Source organism: Pseudophryne corroboree, chromosome 7 (genome assembly GCF_028390025.1).
Source record: "Pseudophryne corroboree isolate aPseCor3 chromosome 7, aPseCor3.hap2, whole genome shotgun sequence".
Classification (NCBI taxonomy): Eukaryota; Metazoa; Chordata; class Amphibia; order Anura; family Myobatrachidae; genus Pseudophryne; species Pseudophryne corroboree.
In genome coordinates this window covers 28,067,217-28,093,046 of record NC_086450.1, presented here as the reverse complement: position 1 = coordinate 28,093,046, position 25,830 = coordinate 28,067,217, and the positions used below count along the sequence as shown (strand labels likewise).

General features: G+C 44.7%; 1 protein-coding gene across 2 annotated transcripts in view; it reads left to right on the top strand.

Moving 5' to 3' along the window:
• STEAP3 (STEAP3 metalloreductase) overlaps positions 1-25,830 on the top strand; it is an 87,194-nt gene that overhangs the window by 35,068 nt on the left and 26,296 nt on the right. Inside the window, exon 1 of one of the 2 annotated variants that reach the window (XM_063932836.1) lies at positions 4,349-4,536. The exons of the other annotated variant lie outside the window; for it this stretch is intronic. The gene's annotated coding sequence lies outside the window, so the exon portion shown is untranslated. Of the gene's footprint in view, positions 1-4,348; positions 4,537-25,830 lie in introns of those variants that run through there. 2 annotated transcript variants of the gene reach the window in all.

Here is a 25,830-nt window from a genome sequence, read left to right as displayed (position 1 = left end):
TAATCCCCATGGTCCTTACGGAGTTCCCAGCATCCACTAGGACGTCAGAGAAAATAAGAATTTACTCACCGGTAATTCTATTTCTCGGAGTCCGTAGTGGATGCTGGGCGCCCGTCCCAAGTGCGGATTGTCTGCAATACTTGTACACAGTTATTGTTCACTAAAGGGTTATTGTTATGAGCCATCTGTTGAGAGGCTCAGTTATGTTTCATACTGTTAACTGGATATGGTATCACGAGTTATACGGTGTGATTGGTGTGGCTGGTATGAGTCTTACCCGGGATTCAAAATCCTTCCTTATTGTGTCAGCTCTTCCGGGCACAGTATCCTAACTGAGGCTTGGAGGAGGGTCATAGTGGGAGGAGCCAGTGCACACCAGGTAGTCTAAAAGCTTTCTTTAGTTGTGCCCAGACTCCTGCGGAGCCGCTATTCCCCATGGTCCTTACGGAGTTCCCAGCATCCACTACGGACTACGAGAAATAGAATTACCGGTGAGTAAATTCTTATTTTTTGCCTCATCGCTGCACAGCAAACGAATGCTGCTAGCGAACAACTCGGAATGACCACCCATATTCCAGATCCCTACTACAGTATATGTCCTCTGTGCCTGATCCCTACTCTGTCCTCTGCACACCATATTCCTGATCCCTACCCTACGTCATCTGCACGGCATACCCCTGATACCTACTGAATGTCCTCTCTGTAGTAAAACTCCTCACCCTGCTGCGTGTCTGTACCCCACACTGGTATATAAAGTGTACTGCACACTTGTGATCCATTGTGTGTGTAATCCGTACCCCACACTGGTATATAAACTGCACTGTGCACTTGTGATACATTGTGTATGTACTCTGTACCCCACACTGGTATATAAACTGTACTGCACACTTGTGATCCATTGTGTGTGTAATCCGTACCCCACACTGGTATATAAACTGTACTGCACACTTGTGATCCATTGTGTATACTCTGTACCCCACACTGGTATATAAACTGTACTGCACACTTGTGATACATTGTGTATGTACTCTGTACCCCACACTGGTATATAAAGTGTACTGCACACTTGTGATCCATTGTGTGTGTAATCTGTACCCCACACTGGTATATAAACTGTACTGCGCACTTGTGATCCATTGTGTATGTACTCTGTACCCCACACTGGTATATAAAGTGTACTGCACACTTGTGATCCATTGTGTGTGTAATCCGTACCCCACACTGGTATATAAACTGTACTGCACACTTGTGATCCATTGTGTATACTCTGTACCCCACACTGGTATATAAACTGTACTGCGCACTTGTGATACATTGTTTATGTACTCTGTACCCCACACTGGTATATAAACTGTACTGCACACTTGTGATCCATTGTGTGTGTAATCCGTACCCCACACTGGTATATAAACTGTACTGCGCACTTGTGATCTATTGTGTATACTCTGTACCCCACACTGGTATATAAACTGTACTGCGCACTTGTGATACATTGTGTATGTACTCTGTACCCCACACTGGTATATAAAGTGTACTGCGCACTTGTGATCCATTGTGTGTGTAATCTGTACCCCACACTGGTATATAAACTGTACTGCGCACTTGTGATCTATTGTGTATACTCTGTACCCCACACTGGTATATAAACTGTACTGCGCACTTGTGATACATTGTGTATGTACTCTGTACCCCACACTGGTATATAAACTTTACTGCGCACTTGTGATCCATTGTGTGTGTAATCCGTACCCCACACTGGTATATAAACTGTACTGCACACTTGTGATCCATTGTGTATACTCTGTACCCCACACTGGTATATAAACTGTACTGCACACTTGTGATACATTGTGCATGTACTCTGTACCCCACACTGGTATATAAACTTTACTGCGCACTTGTGATCCATTCTGTGTATACTCTGTACCCCACAATGGTATATAAACTGTGCTGCACACTTCTGATCCACTGTGTATACTCTGTACCCCACACTGGTATATAAAATGTACTCCGCACTTGTGATCCATTCTGTGTACACTCTGTACCCCACACTGGTATATAACTGTGCTGCACACTTTTGATCCATTGTGTATGTACTCTGTACCCCCACACTGGTATATAAACTGTACTGCACACTTGTGATCCATTGTGTGTGTAATCCGTACCCCACACTGGTATATAAACTGTACTGCACACTTGTGATCCATTGTGTATGTAATCCGTACCCCACACTGGTATATAAACTGTACTGCACACTTGTGATACATTGTGTGTGTAATCCGTACCCCACACTGGTAAATAAACTGTACTGCGCACTTGTGATACATTGTGTGTGTAATCCGTACCCCACACTGGTATATAAAGTGTACTGCACACTTGTGATCCATTGTGTATGTAATCCGTACCCCACACTGGTATATAAACTGTACTGCTCACTTGTGATCCATTGTGTGTGTAATCCGTACCCCACACTGGTATATAAACTGTACTGCACACTTGTGATCCATTGTGTATGTAATCCGTACCCCACACTGGTATATAAACTGTACTGCACACTTGTGATCCATTGTGTGTGTAATCCGTACCCCACACTGGTATATAAACTGTACTGCGCACTTGTGATCCATTGTGTATGTACACTGTACCCCACACCGGTATATAAACTGTACTGCGCACTTGTGATCCATTGTGTGTGTAATCCGTACCCCACACTGGTATATAAACTGTACTGCGCACTTGTGATCCATTGTGTGTGTAATCCGTACCCCACACTGGTATATAAACTGTACTGCGCACTTGTGATCCATTGTGTATGTACTCTGTACCCCACACTGGTATATAAACTGTACTGCGCACTTGTGATCCATTGTGTATGTAATCTGTACCCCACACTGGTATATAAACTGTACTGCGCACTTGTGATCCATTGTGAGTGTAATCCGTACCCCACACTGGTATATAAACTGTACTGCTCACTTGTGATCCATTGTGTGTGTAATCCGTACCCCACACTGGTATATAAACTGTACTGCGCACTTGTGATACATTGTGTATGTACTCTGTACCCCACACTGTTATATAAACTGTACTGCGCACTTGTGATCCATTGTGAGTGTAATCCGTACCCCACACTGGTATATAAACTGTACTGCTCACTTGTGATCCATTGTGTGTGTAATCCGTACCCCACACTGGTATATAAACTGTACTGCTCACTTGTGATCCATTGTGTGTGTAATCCGTACCCCACACTGGTATATAAACTGTACTGCGCACTTGTGATACATTGTGTATGTACTCTGTACCCCACACTGTTATATAAACTGTACTGCGCACTTGTGATCCATTGTGTGTGTAATCCGTACCCCACACTGGTATATAAACTGTACTGCGCACTTGTGATCCATTGTGTGTGTAATCCGTACCCCACACTGTTATATAAACTGTACTGCGCACTTGTGATCCATTGTGTGTGTAATCCGTACCCCACACTGGTATATAAACTGTACTGCGCACTTGTGATACATTGTGTATGTACTCTGTACCCCACACTGGTATATAAACTGTACTGCTCACTTGTGATCCATTGTGTGTGTAATCCGTACCCCACACTGGTATATAAACTGTACTGCACACTTGTGATCCATTGTGTATGTAATCCGTACCCCACACTGGTATATAAACTGTACTGCACACTTGTGATCCATTGTGTGTGTAATCCGTACCCCACACTGGTATATAAACTGTACTGCACACTTGTGATCCATTGTGTATGTAATCCATACCCCACACTGGTATATAAACTGTACTGCGCACTTGTAATCCATTGTGTATGTACACTGTACCCCACACCGGTATATAAAGTGTACTGCACACTTGTGATCCATTGTGTATGTAATCCGTACCCCACACTGGTATATAAACTGTACTGCACACTTGTGATCCATTGTGTATGTAATCCGTACCCCACACTGGTATATAAACTGTACTGCGCACTTGTGATCCATTGTGTATGTACTCTGTTCCCCACACTGGTATATAAACTGTACTGCACACTTGTGATCCATTGTGTATGTAATCCGTACCCCACACTGGTATATAAACTGTACTGCGCACTTGTGATCCATTGTGTATGTAATCCGTACCCCACACTGGTATATAAACTGTACTGCGCACTTATTCCCTGCATCTGAAACCAATATCCATCCACATAAGGTATCACAGACAAGGAGGGTTATCATGCGGCCCCAGAGGTGCAGATTAGGGAGGGGAACAGGCAAACATAACAGTACAGAAGATTCTTCACGCACAGGCCGATGTGGGCTCAGATTATGTGAGCTCCGTCACGCCCAGAACCCACACACCCACCGTGTGTCAGCAAGACAGTGTGTGGCAGGGAAAGGGTTAAGTGGCAGAGATAAAGTGGGGAAATGAGCGGGTCAGACCTCACTGGGACCAGCTGCTGGGACTGACGGGAGACGATCTGGGGTGGACTAGGACCATATCATTGTGGAGTAATTGTGTGACATGGAAATTGTGAGTATATTGCACTTGTGTCTGTGCGAGAGGTGAGTGTGCAACATCTCCTGCCCCTAATCTGACGGGGAAATCCCGGTTCCTAAAGCTGTATCCCCGGACATTTCTGTAGCTAACATTAATGTGACCATGGGCACAGTACACCGGATGCAATACCCAGTACTCAGTATATGTATAGGGAGACGTGCACAGTATCACTTCTCATGCAGATGTAATCATTCTGAGTGCCTGTTCTTATTCTGTATGTAAGGGGACACATGCACAGTAACACTTCTCATGCAGATGTAATCATTGAGTGCCTGTTCTTATTCTGTGTGTAAGGGGACACATGCACAGTAACACTTCTCATGCAGATGTAATCATTGAGTGCCTGTTCTTATTCTGTGTGTAAGGGGACACATGCACAGTATCACTTCTCATGCAGATGTCATCAGTGAGTGCCTGTTCTTATTCTGTATGTAAGGGGACACATGCACAGTATCACTTCTCATGCAGATGTAATCATTGCGTGCCTGTTCTTATTCTGTGTGTAAGGGGACACATGCACAGTAACACTTCTCATGCAGATGTAATCATTGAGTGTCTGTTCTTATTCTGTATGTAAGGGGACACATGGCACAGTATCACTTCTCATGCAGATGTAATCATTGCGTGCCTGTTCTTATTCTGTGTGTAAGGGGACACATGCACAGTAACACTTCTCATGCAGATGTAATCAATCTGAGCGCCTGTTCTTATTCTGTATGTAAGGGGACACATGCACAGTATCACTTCTCATGCAGATGTAATCATTGAGTGCCTGTTCTTATTCTGTGTGTAAGGGGACACATGCACAGTATCACTTCTCATGCAGATGTAATCATTGAGTGCCTGTTCTTATTCTGTATGTAAGGGGACACATGCACAGTAACACTTCTCATGCAGATGTAATCACTGAGTGCCTGTTCTTATTCTGTATGTAAGGGGACACATGCACAGTATCACTTCTCATGCAGATGTAATCAATCTGAGCGCCTGTTCTTATTCTGTATGTAAGGGGACACATGCACAGTATCACTTCTCATGCAGATGTAATCATTCTGAGTGTCTGTTCTTATTCTGTATGTAAGGGGACACATGGCACAGTATCACTTCTCATGCAGATGTAATCATTGAGTGCCTGTTCTTATTCTGTATGTAAGGGGACACATGCACAGTAACACTTCTCATGCAGATGTAATCACTGAGTGCCTGTTCTTATTCTGTATGTAAGGGGACACATGCACAGTATCACTTCTCATGCAGATGTAATCAATCTGAGCGCCTGTTCTTATTGTGTATGTAAGGGGACACATGCACAGTATCACTTCTCATGCAGATGTAATCATTCGGAGTGTCTGTTCTTATTCTGTATGTAAGGGGACACATGGCACAGTATCACTTCTCATGCAGATGTAATCATTGAGTGCCTGTTCTTATTCTGTATGTAAGGGGACACATGCACAGTATCACTTCTCATGCAGATGTAATCATTGAGCGCCTGTTCTTATTCTGTATGTAAGGGGACACATGCACAGTATCACTTCTCATGCAGATGTAATCATTCTGAGTGTCTGTTCTTATTCTGTATGTAAGGGGACACATGGCACAGTATCACTTCTCATGCAGATGTAATCATTGAGTGCCTGTTCTTATTCTGTATATAAGGGGACACATGCACAGTAACACTTCTCATGCAGATGTAATCACTGAGTGCCTGTTCTTATTCTGTATGTAAGGGGACACATGCACAGTATCACTTCTCATGCAGATGTAATCAATCTGAGCGCCTGTTCTTATTCTGTATGTAAGGGGACACATGCACAGTATCACTTCTCATGCAGATGTAATCATTCTGAGTGTCTGTTCTTATTCTGTATGTAAGGGGACACATGGCACAGTATCACTTCTCATGCAGATGTAATCATTGAGTGCCTGTTCTTATTCTGTATGTAAGGGAACACGTGCACAGTATCACTTCTCATGCAGATGTAATCATTGAGTGCCTGTTCTTATTCTGTATGTAAGGGGACACATGCACAGTAACACTTCTCATGCAGATGTAATCAATCTGAGCGCCTGTTCTTATTCTGTATGTAAGGGGACACATGCACAGTATCACTTCTCATGCAGATGTAATCATTGAGTGTCTGTTCTTATTCTGTATGTAAGAGGACACATGCACAGTAACACTTCTCATGCAGATGTAATCATTCTGAGTGCCTGTTCTTATTCTGTATGTAAGAGGACACATGCACAGTAACACTTCTCATGCAGATGTAATCATTCTGAGTGCCTGTTCTTATTCTGTATGTAAGAGGACACATGCACAGTATCACTTCTCATGCAGATGTAATCACTGAGTGCCTGTTCTTATTCTGTATGTAAGGGGACACATGCACAGTAACACTTCTCATGCAGATGTAATCATTCTGAGTGCCTGTTCTTATTCTGTATGTAAGAGGACACATGCACAGTATCACTTCTCATGCAGATGTAATCATTGAGTGCCTGTTCTTATTCTGTGTGTAAGGGGACACATGCACAGTATCACTTCTCATGCAGATGTAATTATTGAGTGTCTGTTCTTATTCTGTATGTAAGAGGACACATGCACAGTAACACTTCTCATGCAGATGTAATCATTCTGAGTGCCTGTTCTTATTCTGTATGTAAGAGGACACATGCACAGTATCACTTCTCATGCAGATGTAATCATTGAGTGCCTGTTCTTATTCTGTGTGTAAGAGGACACATGCACAGTATCACTTCTCATGCAGATGTAATCATTGAGTGTCTGTTCTTATTCTGTATGTAAGAGGACACATGCACAGTAACACTTCTCATGCAGATGTAATCATTCTGAGTGCCTGTTCTTATTCTGTATGTAAGAGGACACATGCACAGTAACACTTCTCATGCAGATGTAATCATTGAGTGTCTGTTCTTATTCTGTATGTAAGAGGACACATGCACAGTAACACTTCTCTGTCCTCTTTGTTTGATGTAATTCGGTATCAGGGCTGATGAGCATTGCATGTACCGACCCACAGTATCACATCTCATTTTTGGGGGTGGTGTAGTTGGACGCAAGCACGGTTTATTCTGCACAAATAGGCCTTCTTTTAATTGAAACACATTTTTACCCCTGTCAGGAGGGGGATCACTGGGGGTACGCGACCTCTGGTGCAAAATGCTGATAATCGCCAGACACTTATTAATTGGCTGAGCAAAGCAAAGTCTCGTGTTATGTTTTACAGGAGAGGAACGCCGGTGTTTGCATTCAGCTGAGTTTCATTACTATTTTTTTATTTTGTATTAGCGTCTGTGTTTAACTGTATTAGAAGAATAGATTTTTCACACTGTTCAGACACAAACGGTATTATGTATATGATACTTCACTAAAGTATTATGGGCCTAAAGCAAAAAAAGCAAATAACTTTGTGTCTGGAACAAACCATGCTGCCATGCAAGGGGAGCAAATACATTGATAATTGTTTCTGTGCAGGGTAAATACTGGCTGCTTCTGCATGTAGCTCACAAATGTTAGATTTATTTTTACACTGCAATTTAGATTTCGGTTTGAACACACCCCACCCAAATCTATCTATCTCTGCACATTTAACATCTGCCCCACCTGCAGTGCTGCATAGTGTTGCCCAGTTGCTTGCATTTTTGCTTACAAACATGAGCACTGTACAGCCACATCTCCTGGCATTACACACATGCAAATACTACTGTCCTCTCATGGGTCAATCCAGTTACATATACTGCTGTTCTCTCCTGCAGTAATCAGGCACATATACTGCTGTTCTCTCCTGGAGTAATCAGGTACATATACTACTGTTCTCTCCTGGAGTAATCAGGTACATATACTGCTGTTCTCTCCTGGAGTAATCAAGTACATATACTGCTGTTCTCTCCTGGAGTAATCAGGCACATATACTGCTGTTCTCTCCTGGAGTAATCAAGTACATATACTGCTGTTCTCTCCTGGAGTAATCAGGTACATATACTGCTGTTCTCTCCTGGAGTAATCAGGCACATATACTGCTGTTCTCTCCTGGAGTAATCAAGTACATATACTGCTGTTCTCTCCTGGAGTAATCAGGTACATATACTGCTGTTCTCTCCTGGAGTAATCAGGCACATATACTGCTGTTCTCTCCTGGAGTAATCAGGCACATATACTGCTGTTCTCTCCTGGAGTAATCAGGTACATATACTGCTCTCTCTCCAGGAGTAATCAGGTACATATACTACTGCTCTCTCCTGGAGTAATCAGGTACATATACTGCTCTCTCTCCAGGAGTAATCAGGTACATATACTGCTGTTCTCTCCTGGAGTAATCAGGTACATATACTGCTGTTCTCTCCAGGAGTAATCAGGCACATATACTGCTGTTCTCTCCTGGAGTAATCAGGCACATATACTGCTGTTCTCTCCTGGAGTAATCAGGCACATATACTGCTGCTCTCTCCTGGAGTAATCAGGCACATATACTGCTGCTCTCTCCTGGAGTAATCAGGCACATATACTGCTGCTCTCTCCTGGAGTAATCAGGCACATATACTGCTGCTCTCTCCTGGAGTAATCAGGCACATATACTGCTGCTCTCTCCTGGAGTAATCAGGCACATATACTGCTGTTCTCTCCTGGAGTAATCACGCACATATACTGCTGTTCTCTCCTGGAATAATCAGGCACATATACTGCTGCTCTCTCCTGGAGTAATCAGGCACATATACTGCTGTTCTCTCCTGGAGTAATCAGGCACATATACTGCTGTTCTCTCCTGGAATAATCAGGCACATATACTGCTGCTCTCTCCTGGAGTAATCAGGTACAAACACTACTGTTCTCTCCTGGAGTAATCAGGCACATATACTGCTGTTCTCTCCTGGAGTAATCAGGTACATATACTGCTGTTCTCTCCTGGAGTAATCAGGTACATATACTGCTGTTCTCTCCTGGAGTAATCAGGTACATATACTGCTGTTCTCTCCTGGAGTAATCAGGCACATATACTGCTGTTCTCTCCTGGAGTAATCAGGTACATATACTGCTGTTCTCTCCTGGAGTAATCAGGTACATATACTGCTGTTCTCTCCTGGAGTAATCAGGTACATATACTGCTGTTCTCTCCTGGAGTAATCAGGTACATATACTGCTGTTCTCTCCTGGAGTAATCAGGTACATATACTGCTGTTCTCTCCTGGAGTAATCAGGTACATATACTGCTGTTCTCTCCTGGAGTAATCAGGTACATATACTGCTGTTCTCTCCTGTAGTACTCAGGCACATATACTGCTGTTCTCTCCAGGAGTAATCAGACACATATACTGCTGTTCTCTCCTGGAGTAATCAGGCATATATACTACTGTTCTCTCCTGGAGTAATCAGGCACATATACTGCTGTTCTCTCCAGGAGTAATCAGACACATATACTGCTGTTCTCTCCTGGAGTAATCAGGCACATATACTGCTGTTCTCTCCAGGAGTAATCAGACACATATACTGCTGTTCTCTCCTGGAGTAATCGGACACATATACGGCTGTTCTCTCCTGCAGTAATCAGGCACATATACTGCTGTTCCCTCCTGGAGTAATCAGGCACATATACTGCTGTTCCCTCCTGGAGTAATCAGGCACATATACTACTGTTCTCTCCTGGAGTAATCAGGTACATATACTGCTCTCTCCTGCAGTAATCAGGCACATATACTGCTGTTCTCTCCTGGAGTAATCAGGCACATATAGGGTAGTATGGATGATGTCATGTTCAGCATTACTGCCTCACTACTCTTCCGCAATTTGTGGGAGACACGCAATTATTTGGGCAGTCCCCGTACCCATGGAAGAGTGGGCCAATCTCCAGCTCCCCGGCCTCTTCCTTGTGAATCAGTCATGGTGAGATTTTACCTGGGATTTCTCTGACGTCCTAGTGGATGCTGGGAACTCCGTAAGGACCATGGGGAATAGCGGCTCCGCAGGAGACTGGGCACAACTAAAGAAAGCTTTAGGTCACCTGGTGTGCACTGGCTCCTCCCACTATGACCCTCCTCCAAGCCTCAGTTATATTTTGTGCCCGGCCGAGGTTGGATGCACACTAGGGGCTCTCCTGAGCTTCTAGAAAGAAAGTATAGAATTAGGTTTTTTATTTTCAGTGAGACCTGCTGGCAACAGGCTCACTGCAGCGAGGGACTAAGGGGAGAAGAAGCGAACCTGCCTGCTTGCAGCCAGCTTGGGCTTCTTAGGCTACTGGACACCATTAGCTCCAGAGGGATCGACCGCAGGCCCAGCCTTGGTGTTCGGTCCCGGAGCCGCGCCGCCGTCCCCCTTACAGAGCCAGAAGCAAGAAGAGGTCCGGAAAATCGGCGGCAGAAGACATCAGTCTTCACCAAGGTAGCGCACAGCACTGCAGCTGTGCGCCATTGCTCCTCATACACACTTCACACTCCGGTCACTGAGGGTGCAGGGCGCTTGGGGGGGGGGCGCCCTGAGCAGCAATAAAAACACCTTGGCTGGCAAAAATACCACAATATATAGCCCCAGAGGCTATATATGTGGTAAATACCCCTGCCAGAATCCAGAAAAAAGCGGGAGAAAAGTCTGCGAAAAAGGGGCGGAGCTATATCCCTCAGACACACTGGCGCCATTTTCTCTTCACAGTGCAGCTGGAAGAAAGCTCCCCAGGCTCTCCCCTGTAGTTTTCAGGCTCAAAGGGTTAAAAAGAGAGGGGGGGCACTAAATTTAGGCGCAATATTATATATACAAGCAGCTATTGGGGAAATTTCACTCAGTTATAGTGTTAATCCCCACATTATATAGCGCTCTGGTGTGTGCTGGCATACTCTCTCTCTGTCTCCCCAAAGGGCTTTGTGGGGTCCTGTCCTCAGTCAGAGCATTCCCTGTGTGTGTGCGGTGTGTCGGTACGGCTGTGTCGACATGTTTAGTGAGGAGGCTTATATGGTGACGGAGCAGATGCCGATAAATGTGATGTCGCCCCCTGTGGGGCCGACACCAGAGTGGATAGGTGAAAGGTATTAACCGACAGTGTCAACTCCTTACATAAAAGGATGGATGACGTAACAGCTGTGGGACAGCCGGCTTCTCAGTCCGCGCCTGCCCAGGCGTCTCAAAGGCCATCAGGGGCTCAAAAACGCCCGCTCACTCAGATGGCAGACACAGATGTCGACACGGAGTCTGACTCCAGTGTCGACAAGGTTGAGACATATACACAATCCACTAGGAACATCCGTGACTTGATCCCGGCAATAAAAAAAATGTGTTACACATTTCTGACATTAACCCTCTAAAAATGGGTTTTTATGTTGGGGAGAAAAAGCAGGCAGTGTTTTGTTCCCCCATCAGATGAATGAATGAAGTGTGTGAAAAGCGTGGGTTCCCCCCGATAAGAAACTGGTAATTTCTAAAAAGTTACTGATGGCGTACCCTTTCCCGCCAGAGGATAAGTTACGCTGGGAGATATCCCCTAGGGTGGATAAGGCGCTCACACGGTTGTCAAAAAAGGTGGCACTGCCGTTTTAGGAACGGCCACTTTGAAGGTACCTGTTGATAAAAAGCAGGAGGCTATCCTGAAGTCTGTATTTACACACTCAGGTACTAGACTGAGACCTGCAGATCGTGCTGCTGCAGCGTGGTCGGTGACCCTGTCAAACATGAGAACATATAAAAGACGTCGTCTTATATATGAGGGATGCACAGAGGGATATTTTGCCGGCTGGCATCCAAAATGAATGTAATGTCCATTCTGTCAGGAGGGTATTAGAGACCTGTCACTGGACAGGTGATGCTGACTTTAAAAGGCGCATAGAGATTCTGCCTTATAAGGGTGAGGAATTATTTGGGGATGGTCTCTGGGACCTCGTATCCACAGCAACAGCTGGGAAGAAATATTTTTACCTCAGGTTTCCTCACAGACTAGGAAAGCACTGTATTATCAGGTACAGTCCTTTCGGCTTCAGAAAAGCAAGCGGATCAAAGGCGCTTCCTTTCTGTACAGAGACATGGGAAGAGGGAAAAAGCTGCACCAGTCAGCCTGTTCCCAGAATCAAAATTCTTCTCTTGCTTCCTCTGAGTCCACAGCATGACGCGGGGGCTCCACAGGTGTAGCCAGGTACGGTGGGGGGCCGTCTCAAAAATTTCAGCGATCAGTGGGCTCGCTCACAGGTGGATCCCTGTTTCATTCAAGTAGTATTTCAGGGGTACAAGCTGGAATTCGAGATGTCTCCCCCCCGCCGTTTCCTCAAATATGCCTTGCCGACAACTCCCTCAGGCAGGGAGGCTGCGCTAGAGGCAATTAATAAGCTGTATTCCCAGCAGGTAATACTCAAGGTGCCCCTACTTCAACAAGGACGGGGTTACTATTCCACACGGTTTGGGGTACCGAAACCGCATGGTTCGGTGTGACCCATTTTATATTTAAAATCCTTGAACACATATATAAAAAAAATTCAAGTTCAAGATGGAATCGCTCAGGGCGGTTATTGCAAGCCTGGACGAGGGGGATTACATGGGATCCCGGGACATCAAGGATGCTTACCTGCATGTCCCCATTACCATCCTCGCCAGGAGTACCTCAGATTTGTGGTACAGGATTACCATTACCAAGTCCAGACACTGCCGTTTGGACTGTACATGGCACCGAGGGTGTTTACCAAGGTAATGGCCGAAATGATGATACTCCTTCAAAAAAAAGGGAGTTTTAATTATCCCGTACTTGGACAATCTCCTTATAAGGGCAAGGTCCAAGGAGCAGTTGCTAGTCGGGGTAGCACTATTTTGGAAAGTGCTACAACAGCACGGTTGGATTCTAAACAGTCCAAAGTCACAGCTGGTTCCTACGACACGTCTACTGTTCCTGGGGATGGTTCTGGACACAGAACAGAAATAAGTGTTTCTCCCGGAGGAGAAAGCCAAGGAGCTGTCATCTCTAGTCAGAGACCTCCTGAAGCCAAAAACAGGTGACAATGCTAAATTCCTTTGTCGTATAAACAACCCTTTATGAAGTCTAAGAACACTGTACGCTGTTTACTTAAGAAGTACCGTAATGGTACGCTAGTTGCGTAACGATCGCTCAGCCGTAGGCGAGACGCTCAAGCGTCACGTTCGCTCACGGCCCAGTGATCACAGGACACGTTATTGGCTATGACTAGAGTAATGATTCGCTATGGCGTAGCGGACGCTCGAGACCACGAGGAGATCACCAGCGGCGCAGACGCTCACAACGCTATACCTTTATGTCTAAACCTTATACCAATGAAATACACGGAATACCTTAATGTGAATACAGGGTGTAAGTGCAACCTTGTGTAACCTGACTAACTACAAAGCTGCTTGAGCGTCACCGACGCTCAAGTGAACACTTAACACTATAGGAAATACACAGATACTGGTTTAGGGTCCAAAGCCTATTAACTGTATTATATCTAGTATACTTGTAAAAAGGGGATAACAGTACAAATGATACACTACAATATAACAAAGACTTCCTAACCAAAATACAATACTATCTAATACAATACAATACTAGTCTAGGGGAGATACGAGAGAGAGAGAGAAGGGAAAGAGAGAGAGAGAGACGGAGAGAGATGAGAGAAATTGGCTCACAGAAAGACAATGATTACGGAGAGAAACTTACGCACAAGGGTAAACGATCGCATGCGCCTGGACATCCAGCACCCGATTTTCAGCAATGAGAACCGTTGAAGAGTGAGAGCTGGATGTGGTCGGCTTGCCTATTTATGCCCCACACACAATGCAATCTCATAGTCCCTACAATCCCATTGTCCATTGGATGAAGGAATTCGACCCTGTATCACAACAAAAGGTCATAGGTTGATTCATACAGGTGGGCTGTGACGATTTCAAACAGCTCAGGTGGGTGGGGAACTAGGTTTCCCGCCGCATACCTGAGTATGAGTAAATAGTAGAAATGGACATAAACTTCTTATGTCCATAACTATTCGCACGAGCGATTAATACGCTCCAAACCAACACCGGAATATTGCTAATTAAATACTCTTCCGATGGGTACCAAACACTGCTGTATGATTCCTGTTAGACCCTTCGTACGATACAAAGAGGGATTCCTTAGCTCAGGGACCTTCTATATTAACCAAACTTTCAGAAACTATCAAAGGGATCATGATCTATAAACTACATTAATTGTGAAAATATGTAACGAATGAGTCGCACGCTACGACTACATAAACTCTACCGTAAATACGCATACCGCGCCTGCGAGTGCACGCTATTGCGGGTATGCGCCTTCACGGGAGAGCGTACGCATGCGCAGCACGGACCAGTGTGCGGTGCAAATATGGCAACGTGCATAGAGACATTTTTCTGACTTTGACAGTCCACCCTTTGGCAGTCAATAATAACTGCCACAAAACATTTAAGGAGAAAAATGCAAGTCAGGGGTTAATTGATTTCCATGGTGGGGTAAGGAAGAAGAGAGGAGTAGGTGTGAAGAGGGTATGACCTAGTGAGAAAGTAGAAGCATGTGTGTATGAGTCCATGTTTGGAGGGTCATGTATCATCGTGCCGTACGTGTGGTAAATCAAGCTTCGAGGTATTGCGAAGTATACATTTGAATTCCTTCTTATCCTGTGGTACAGGTCTGTGGATGGGCTGTCAAACTTTACCGAGCTCTTTTCGGATTTTGAACAAAATGGGGAGCACATTTTAGTTGATGATACATGAATGGGGGAGGTATGTGGTTGCTGATATCTGTGCCTGTATTCCCTATCGTCTATGTGTGTCATTACCTGAGGGTTGTAGAGATGAAGATAAAGAACACTTATGGAAAATGCAATGATATTCTATGTCAGGGAAATGTACATCTGTCGTCGAAGTTGTGTTCGGTATCTGTTGAGAGTCGTCTTCTTTGCGCTGTATTGCTCCTTGGGCATGAGCAAATAGCTTTGTCTGAGCCATCAGATTTACAAAAAATGTTGGGCTAGCGTGAGTTTAAAAGTACTAGGGAAACTGGGGATCCATGGCAAAGTTCATCAAGTGTCCATATCATAGGTTGTCAAAACTTCATCTTTGGTGCTTGTCTGTTGTCTGTATAGCGTCTCGTCAACTTCCTCGTCCAAGGGGGTCTTTGTATCTTGGAGAAAAGCAGAAAAACAGGTGAAAGAAACGGACCGTATAATCGCATTTTCATCCCATCCTGGTTTCTATCATTGGGTCATAAATCAAATCCAGGTTAATTACAGTTTCCTCGCTCCTCAAGCTCATCACTCTTGTACTTTGTTTGCACCTCATTAAAGCCTGCCCGCATCTAAATATCAATCCAATCGATATAACGACACCCAAGATACATAGTAGAAACTTTCCAACATCCATTATGACTCCTTGAGCCCAGTCTCCCAAACCGGAGAACCAATTTCGCGGGTTCAACCATGACACCCAACCAGTCAGCTCATTTCCTACAGCAGCAAGGGTGAGATTGTGTTTCCGACGAAATTCCCACTTTAATTGCAGAATATCGTCCATCTTTTGGTCTATGACCTCTACCGGATCCTCGGTGCTATTTGTGATATACGTGCAACACTTTATGCCGTACTGTGTTGCCAATGTAACGCAATATCCGCCTGTTACTGCTGTAAGATAATTAAGAACCATCCTATGCTGAACTAGTTCTGTTTTATAAGCTTGAAGTTCTCTTCCAGTGTATCTAAACGTGTCATCATACATTTCAGTGATATTATCTAACAAATTGGCGAGTGCGGAAATGTATCTATAATTCATCACTCCCCGAGCGGTACGAGTGAAATCTAACGCTACCAGAACCTGAATCCCGGTGGATTCATGGATAAGATCGGAGGCCGGATGCTCTAACCTTTCTGACAGTTGTCTTTTAACTCGGTGCTCGTAATGAGTGTGAGTATAAGGAGCTTGGGCACCACGGTGTATGTCCTTCATTTTGTCATGTGTAACAGTCATCACTTCAGGCAATACTTTTCCAATATAACACAATCCTTCAGAGTTTGGGGCAAGCCACTTGTACGCCTTTCTCCCGCATATGAAATATGCGTCATCGGGGAGAACATATGGGACGGAGAAGGACATGACCATGTTACAAACCTTCCAGGTGAAATCTCCTGACCCTAATTCTTCCATCTGCTTAATGCACGTATCAGTTTGTACGATATGTGCACAGTATCCTGGTGATACCTCTCCAACTCTAGTAATCCTATTTCCTAAGGTATATCGATACCGAAAAGATTTTCCTCTACTGGCTATGTGGCGTACCAGCTCTGTATCTGTAGGCATTCTATCTGCTCTGTGTGAAAAGGTCATGGTAAGGTTGCTCCATGACACTTCCCAATTTCCCGGTTTTCTGGGATTGGAGATATTGAAACATAAGAGGGACCTATCCACATGGTATTGGTGGAGCTTCAAACTAGGAGGGCTGGAGATATTAAACCTCCGGTCCACCGGTCTCCCACCATTTAGCTCAAGTACCTCCCCTAACGTTAAAGGAAATGGTACTAGCCCTGATTTGCTGTGACCCTGAGGTACTTGAGAGCATACCCAACAATCTGTTTGGTTTAACACGTTACCCACTAAGGAGTGATAGTCACTCAATGGATGCCGGTCCATATGGATATTAAAACTAGATTGGCATTTCTTTATGCATCCATCTTCAACCAGATTATCACAGAGCCTACAGATACAATTTTCTTCAGCTAACAATCCATCACAATTTCTTCTATCGGATCGTTTTCTGATACTCGCCTTTGCTTGTTGGTTTGGTTGATCTTGGAAAACTACGCCTCCATCATCATAATCGGAACCCATTCCAGATCCTCTCTCGACCTCTATGGTACTCTCGCCGGAACAGACTGCTCTGGTCAACATCATGGTTAACATCAAAATCCGGATCACAGTCTCTTGGGGCAAGTCCATCTTTGAGGAGGAAATAGAGAAGAATGAGAAGGGGGAAAAAGAAATTTCAAGGAAGAGGGGATGGGAAGTGGAGGAAAACAATAAAAGGGAGAAGGGAGTCGACAACTGCTTTCGGTCTTCAAGGCTCAGGTGCCGCCTCAGTCCTCCTGGAACAGACACTCCAGTGATACAACCTCTACCGTCTGTTCCTTATCACGGGACTTCTCTGGATCAGCAACCTTTTTGCAGTGGGATGAATGGACCCAAGTCTCTCTCTCAGCCACCTTCAATGCTGTGGTGCTAGTCAATAAGACCTGGTATGGTCCTTCCCATCTATCAATAAGACAACCTGAGCGTAGAAAATTTCGTATCATTACATAATCCCCAGGTTCAATGTCATGACAATTACTATCTGGTAAATCAGGAATCATCAACTTCAGATTATCATTTTGATTCCTCAACTGCTTACTCATGTTAATCAAGTACTTTACAGTTACTTCATTGTTACATTTCAAATCATCCTGGGGGTTAATCATGACATGCGGTTGTCGACCAAACAAGATTTCAAAAGGAGACAGATTAAGAGGGGACCTGGGAGTGGTTCTGATGCTATACAAAACAATGGGTAAAGCTTCTGGCCACGTCAATCCTGTCTCTGCCATTGCTTTACTCAATTTATTTTTAATAGTGCTGTTCACTCTTTCGACCTTCGCACTCGCCTGTGGACGGTACGGAGTGTGCAGCTTGCTATCAATTCCCATCAACTTACACATTCCTTGAAAGACATCACCTGTAAAATGGGTACCCCTATCACTTTCAATGATTCTAGGGATACCATATCTACATACAAATTCCTGCACAATTTTCTTAACGGTAAACATAGCGGTATTTGTAGCTGCTGGAAAAGCTTCGACCCAATTCGAGAAAACATCTATACAGACAAGTACATATTTCAAATTTCGACATGGGGGTAATTGAATGAAGTCGATTTGTATTACCTGGAAAGGGCCGCCGGCAGGTGGGATATGGGATGGTTCTGTAGGTATTGCTTTTCCAATATTCTTTCTCAGGCAGGTAAGGCATGACATTGCTCTCTTACTCGCATGAGAGGAGAATCCTGGGGCGCACCAGTATGCTCTTACCAATTTGCACATCCCCTCCTTGCCTAGATGAGTCAGCCCGTGAGCTGCTTCAGCCAGACATGGAAGGTATGCCCTAGGGGCCACTGGTTTACCATGTCCATCCGTCCAGAGCCCTGAGGACTCCTGGCCATATCCCTTTGCCTTCCAGACTGCTCTTTCCTGTGTGGAACACAAATTCTGCATCTCACACAACTTTTGTGTGTTGATGGTATTAAATACCATCAGTTGTGTGGTGTCTGTCTGTATGGGGGTAGCAGCTGCAAGCTTTGCGGCTTCGTCTGCTCGGCTGTTACCAAGGGATATTGGGTCTTGGCTATATGTATGTGCTTTACATTTGATAACAGCCACTCTGTCGGGTTCCTGTATCGCTGTTAGAAGCCTTTTTATATATGCTGCATGCGCTATCGGTGTACCAGCTGCCGTCATGAAATTTCTGAGGCGCCATAGGGCTCCGAAATCATGTACTACCCCGAAGGCGTATCTAGAATCGGTGTAGATATTGGCTGACTTACCCTTAGCCAATTCACATGCTCTGGTTAGGGCGACCAGTTCAGCAACCTGGGCTGAGTGAGGTGGGCCTAGCGGTTCCGCTTCTATGGTGTCTTGGTCATCTACGACTGCGTATCCAGTACACAAGTCTCCCGAGTCTGACTGTCTATGACAACTACCGTCCGTGTAGAACGTGAGTTCTGCATCTTCCAGTGGGTTGTCACTGATGTCAGGCCTTGCGGTAAAATTTTGGGTCAAATATTCCATACAATCATGTGTATCTCCCTTTGCATTAAATCCTCCTTCCCCATCACTCTCACCTTCCACCCTTTGTGTCTGACCAGGCACACCTGGGAGAAATGTTGCAGGATTTAATGCACTGCATCTCCTTATGGTGATGTTTACTGGGGCCATTAATGCCAATTCCCATCTTGTAAACCTTGCTGATGAGACGTGTCTGGTTTGGGCAGAATTCAATAAGGCAGATACCGCATGCGGTGTATGGATTGTGAGGTTGTGGCCTAGCACGACATCTTCGCTTTTCGTCACTAGCAATGCTATCGCCGCAACGCTACGCAAGCATGTGGGGAGGGATCGCTTTACCGTGTCTAGCTGGGCGCTGTAGTATGCAATTGGCCTGCTGGCGTCACCGTGTTTTTGGGTTAGTACACCTGCTGCGCACCCAGCACTTTCTGTTCCGTATAGTTCAAAGGGTTTCCCATAGTCTGGCATACCTAGTGCTGGTGCCTGTGTTAGGCATTGTTTGAGTCTCTCAAATGCTGTTTCAGATTCGTCTGTATGCGAAATCCGATCAGGTTTGTTTGAAGAGACCATTTCCTGCAAAGGTAACGCCAATATGGAAAACCCTGGGATCCAATTACGGCAATACCCACACATTCCTAAAAACGTCCTGATCTGTTGCTGGGTTTGTGGCAGTGTCATGTCTCTAATGGCTTGGATTCTATCAGCGGTCAGGTGTCTCAGTCCTTGTGTTAGACAGTGTCCCAAATATTTTACCTTAGTCTGGCATAATTGCAACTTGTCTTTGGAAACCTTGTGACCTGTGTCTGAAAGATGAAACAGGAGCTGTTTCGTATCCTTCAGAGATGCTTCCAGTGAATCTGAACACAGCAGTAAATCATCCACATACTGTATCAATACTGATCCACTCTCTGGTTGGAAAGACTGTAAACAATCATGCAAAGCCTGAGAAAATATACTTGGACTATCTATGAAACCTTGGGGTAACCGAGTCCACGTGTATTGGACTCCTCTGTATGTGAATGCAAACAAATATTGGCTGTCAGGGTGCAGAGGTACCGAAAAGAAAGCGGAGCAGAGGTCAATAACAGTGAAAAATTTGGCAGTGGGAGGAATTTGCATTAGGATGACAGCTGGATTAGGCACTACGGGGAACTGACTCTCAACTATTTTGTTAATCCCCCTTAGATCCTGCACTAGCCTGTAACCCCTCCCCCCACTCTTTTTAACAGGGAAGATGGGACTATTGGCTGTGCTGGACGTTCTTACCAGAATGCCCTGTTGCAGCAAGCGTTCTATTACTGGGAAAACTCCTAACTCCACCTCTGGCTTCAGAGGATACTGTGGGATTTTTGGAGCTATCCTACCATCTTTTACTTGTACAACTACTGGAGCTACGTTTGCCATTAATCCAGTGTCCTGTCCATCTTTTGTCCAAAGTGACTCTGGTATCTGAGATGTCATCTCTTCTACTTGGGATGGGTTCCTATTTGTCATAATGGAATGTGACATTAATTTTGATGGGGAGTCTAACATGTCTCGTACCTCCTGAGCGTGATTCTCAGGTATGTCCAAGAATACACCTTCAGGAGTACAATAAATGACGCAACCCATTTTACATAGTAAGTCTCTCCCCAGGAGATTAGTTGGTGCCGATGCAGCCAGCAAAAAGGAATGCTTGGTATGCAAAGGCCCTATTGTAATCTCGGCTGGTTTGCTAACAGGGTAGTGCTGGACTACTCCTGTTACTCCCATGGCTGGAATTGTCCTACCAGTGGTTCTCATGCCCACTGTCGAATTTATCACTGACTTGGCCGCCCCTGTGTCTACAAGAAAGTTTAAAGTTTTACCAGCTACATTGATTGCAATCTCTGGTTCGCTTCCAAGACTGGCAATCAATTTAACTGGCTGCAGATTACAGGTGTGGCCACACCCCTATTGGGTATGCTGACCTCCCTGAATCCCATTGGCAGCAACTACTTGTGGGGGAGTTAGCTGGGAACTACCAGAGGCCTGCCAGTCTCTGTTCGGGGGATATCTTTTTGTTTCCCCTGTATGTGGCTCAAAACTCCGCCTCTGTGGACCCTGCTCCCAATGTCGTGTGTTGTGTTGTTGTCTAGGGGGTTGAAAAGATCTTTGTACATTCTTTGTTCTACATTCTCGTGCAAAGTGTCCCGGTCTGTTACAAGAAAAACATGTTATTACACTTGCCTTACCCACAGGATTCGGTGGTACATACGCAGGCTGCCTTGTGGTCAGCGCCTGTATACTTACGGACATCAACTTATCACTTTGCGACTCCCTGTGTCTAGTGATGTTTTTGTCGTGATCAACAGCAGCCTCTCTCAAGGTGGACACTGACAGACCTCGCCAACATGGTTGTGTGGTCTGTACCCTAGCTTTTAATGTTTCTTTCAAACCATCCATCAGTACAGATACTGCTACTTCTCGATGGTTTGGGTTGGTCTTAATGTCTTCTATACCAGTGTATTTTGCCATTTCTGATAGTGCCCGGTGGAAATATTCTGCTGCCGTTTCGGACTCCTTTTGCTTAATGGAAAATATTTTATTCCATTTAACAACGGCTGGGAAATACTCCTTTAGCTGTAAATTTATCCTTTTTACATTATCCTGGTCGTACACATCTGTAAGCGGTACATCTTTATCTAGTCCACAATCAGCCAAGAATTTAACTGAGTCGACATTGGAAGGTAAGCAAGCTCTTAGCACTATCTGCCAATCCTTATTATTGGGCTCTAAAGTGTTTCCTAGATCCCTGATGTATTTTTGGCTTGCCACTAAATCTTTTCTGGGGTCTGGGAATTCAGACACTATGGTCCTCAATTCCATTCTAGTGAACGGGCAATACATGGCAATGTTCCTGACGGGTGTGGCTCCTGATGCATCTGTTTTCCCATTGGGAACTACTATCACCTTTACAGGAGCAATTCTAACAGCCTCTTCCTGTATAGATTCTACAGCTTGTTGTGGTACAATTGTTTCAGTGTAATGCATGGTGCCGTACTTACCCGTTGACACGACCTCACCTATCCCTCCGCTAGGGGCCTTAACTAATCTCGTGGGTGGTGCAGTTCCTACTGTGGTTTCTGATATGGTGGCCGCTAGAGAGAGCGCTGAAATTGTTGCCGAATCTTCTTCTTGATCACACTCCTGAGGAAGGTTCAAAACAGGGTACATCTTGCACGGGTTAATACTTGCATGAGTTATTTGGTTAACATCATTAACATTTACAGGGTTACTAAGAGTTTGTGTTTTACAACCCAGTGCGTTTCTCTCCGTAATCAACTTCTCTCCTGCAATGTATGGTGGAGGTGGAGCTGTGGCTATCAGCTTCCTGACTGCCCCAGATCCCGCCGCCAGAGCCAAACCTCTCTGTATCTCACCTTCCTGGTGCCATAACTGTAAGTAATCATGATGCTGAATTCGTCTCTTTGATGATTTTACGAGACATATCCTCCTCCTTAAATTTTGTAACACTTCTGGACTAAAGCTACCTATTCTTGGGAATTTGTCCCTGTCTTGTACAGTCATTCTTTCCCATTCATCACATAAAGATTCTGTGTGACTTCCGTATTTTTCACACATGATGTACCTTGCCGACCCAACGGGTCGGTTCTCTGAATCAACCCGAACCGAGGTTGATCGCCCCCTACCTGAACAACTGGCCCCCATAATTCTGCAGGTGTTGCTTATTCCTCCTTGGATCTTTATCTCAAGGTTTTCAGCGAACCCTTACAAACAAACCAAGATGTCCTGGGCAGGCCGGCGGTGGCGGTTTACCGAGTACCCCACTCACTCGCCCACCTCGACCAATACGACCTGATCACACCGATATGGTGCTGGCGTACTCGATACAGGGCCCCTATGGAACCTTCTGTTTACTGGAACATATGAGGGTTACCCGCAGGACACTTACTCTTTCCAGTAAAGGTGGGGTTGTTAGATAGTTCCTGAGTGACCAGCGAACTTCCCTTCCAAAAATAAAAAATTACACAAATCACGTCAGAATGTACAGATAGCGTTTGTGACCACTTTACTCTAATGGTATTAGGTCAGATTACTAACTACTGCACACAATTACGTGCGGTCCAATCGTTCAGTACATAAGCACTACTTGTCATGTACTGAAAGATCAATGGAATCGATGTTTCCGGCCGCGATTCCTTCAGCAAGAGCTTATGGCCTATATGGGTTCTGCACCAACACCCCAGGCGTTGTGCCACTGGACTTTTATAGCGGACCTCTTTGTCTATTTTACCTGTTACCTTATGACCTCCTGGTCTGTTACCTTATGACCTCCTGGTCTGTTACCTTATGACCTCCTGGTCTGTTACCTTATGGTCCGCTATACTCTAATGCTCAAATATTATTTAACCAAGGATGCCTCCCTAGCCACCGTATATGTCACTTACACGTGTGTCCCTTGACGAGTACCCGACTTTCCTTTTGGTTCAACCTCTTAAGTTATATAAACTTATGTAATAAAAACACACTCACTCAACACATGTACACTTTGTTTCTATATCTATTTCTGCGCAGAAATTGTCTTCAGTCCAACTGTGTTACCAATTAGGAGCAGGATCTGTTAAACTAAATTTCAGATTTTTCCAAAAATAGATTTGCGTTATTTACCGCGTCGCGTTACTTATCGCTTTGCTCTAATTATCGCTTTGCTCTAATTCAACTTTTCGTGACTTGAGCTACGTGGGCGTAACCAGACGCTACGTTGCGTAATGTACGCTGCGTGCGTCTGCCGTTTGGATTGCGTACGCAAGTCTTTTGTTAGGGACACGTGTACGCAAAACAAAGATCCACCGTAACACAATTTCTACCTTTATCAATGTAGATGATCCCTGATCATCTACCGCACCCCACACTGACTGCCTTATCTCCCAGGCAAACCGTGTGTTGTTCTATACTTTAACTATTACCTCTACTATGAACTAACAGCAAATCTCTTTTAGCACTTTCTATCAACTATAAAACTTGGCAAACAGGAATAGTGATATACGAAATTTGAAAAAAGAAATGCAGATAAATGTATGCGTGCGTGTATACGCAAGACAGAAGAGAAATAAAACAGTTTTAAAAGACACAAGCGTTTTGTTCTTACTTCCGGTTCCCGGATTCCTTCAGCACTCTTTATCTAAGCGAAGCAGACGCTTATCCCGTCAGCACTGCGAGACAACCTCCCACCCTTTGCTGGGGGGATAATGTCTGCTGATCTACCTAGTGCAGATATGAGAAGGATAGGACGAGTCCCCAATTGACAATGCTAAATTCCTTTGTCGTATAAACAACCCTTTATGAAGTCTAAGAACACTGTACGCTGTTTACTTAAGAAGTACCGTAATGGTACGCTAGTTGCGTAACGATCGCTCAGCCGTAGGCGAGACGCTCAAGCGTCACGTTCGCTCACGGCCCAGTGATCACAGGACACGTTATTGGCTATGACTAGAGTAATGATTCGCTATGGCGTAGCGGACGCTCGAGACCACGAGGAGATCACCAGCGGCGCAGACGCTCACAACGCTATACCTTTATGTCTAAACCTTATACCAATGAAATACACGGAATACCTTAATGTGAATACAGGGTGTAAGTGCAACCTTGTGTAACCTGACTAACTACAAAGCTGCTTGAGCGTCACCGACGCTCAAGTGAACACTTAACACTATAGGAAATACACAGATACTGGTTTAGGGTCCAAAGCCTATTAACTGTATTATATCTAGTATACTTGTAAAAAGGGGATAACAGTACAAATGATACACTACAATATAACAAAGACTTCCTAACCAAAATACAATACTATCTAATACAATACAATACTAGTCTAGGGGAGATACGAGAGAGAGAGAGAAGGGAAAGAGAGAGAGAGAGACGGAGAGAGATGAGAGAAATTGGCTCACAGAAAGACAATGATTACGGAGAGAAACTTACGCACAAGGGTAAACGATCGCATGCGCCTGGACATCCAGCACCCGATTTTCAGCAATGAGAACCGTTGAAGAGTGAGAGCTGGATGTGGTCGGCTTGCCTATTTATGCCCCACACACAATGCAATCTCATAGTCCCTACAATCCCATTGTCCATTGGATGAAGGAATTCGACCCTGTATCACAACAAAAGGTCATAGGTTGATTCATACAGGTGGGCTGTGACGATTTCAAACAGCTCAGGTGGGTGGGGAACTAGGTTTCCCGCCGCATACCTGAGTATGAGTAAATAGTAGAAATGGACATAAACTTCTTATGTCCATAACTATTCGCACGAGCGATTAATACGCTCCAAACCAACACCGGAATATTGCTAATTAAATACTCTTCCGATGGGTACCAAACACTGCTGTATGATTCCTGTTAGACCCTTCGTACGATACAAAGAGGGATTCCTTAGCTCAGGGACCTTCTATATTAACCAAACTTTCAGAAACTA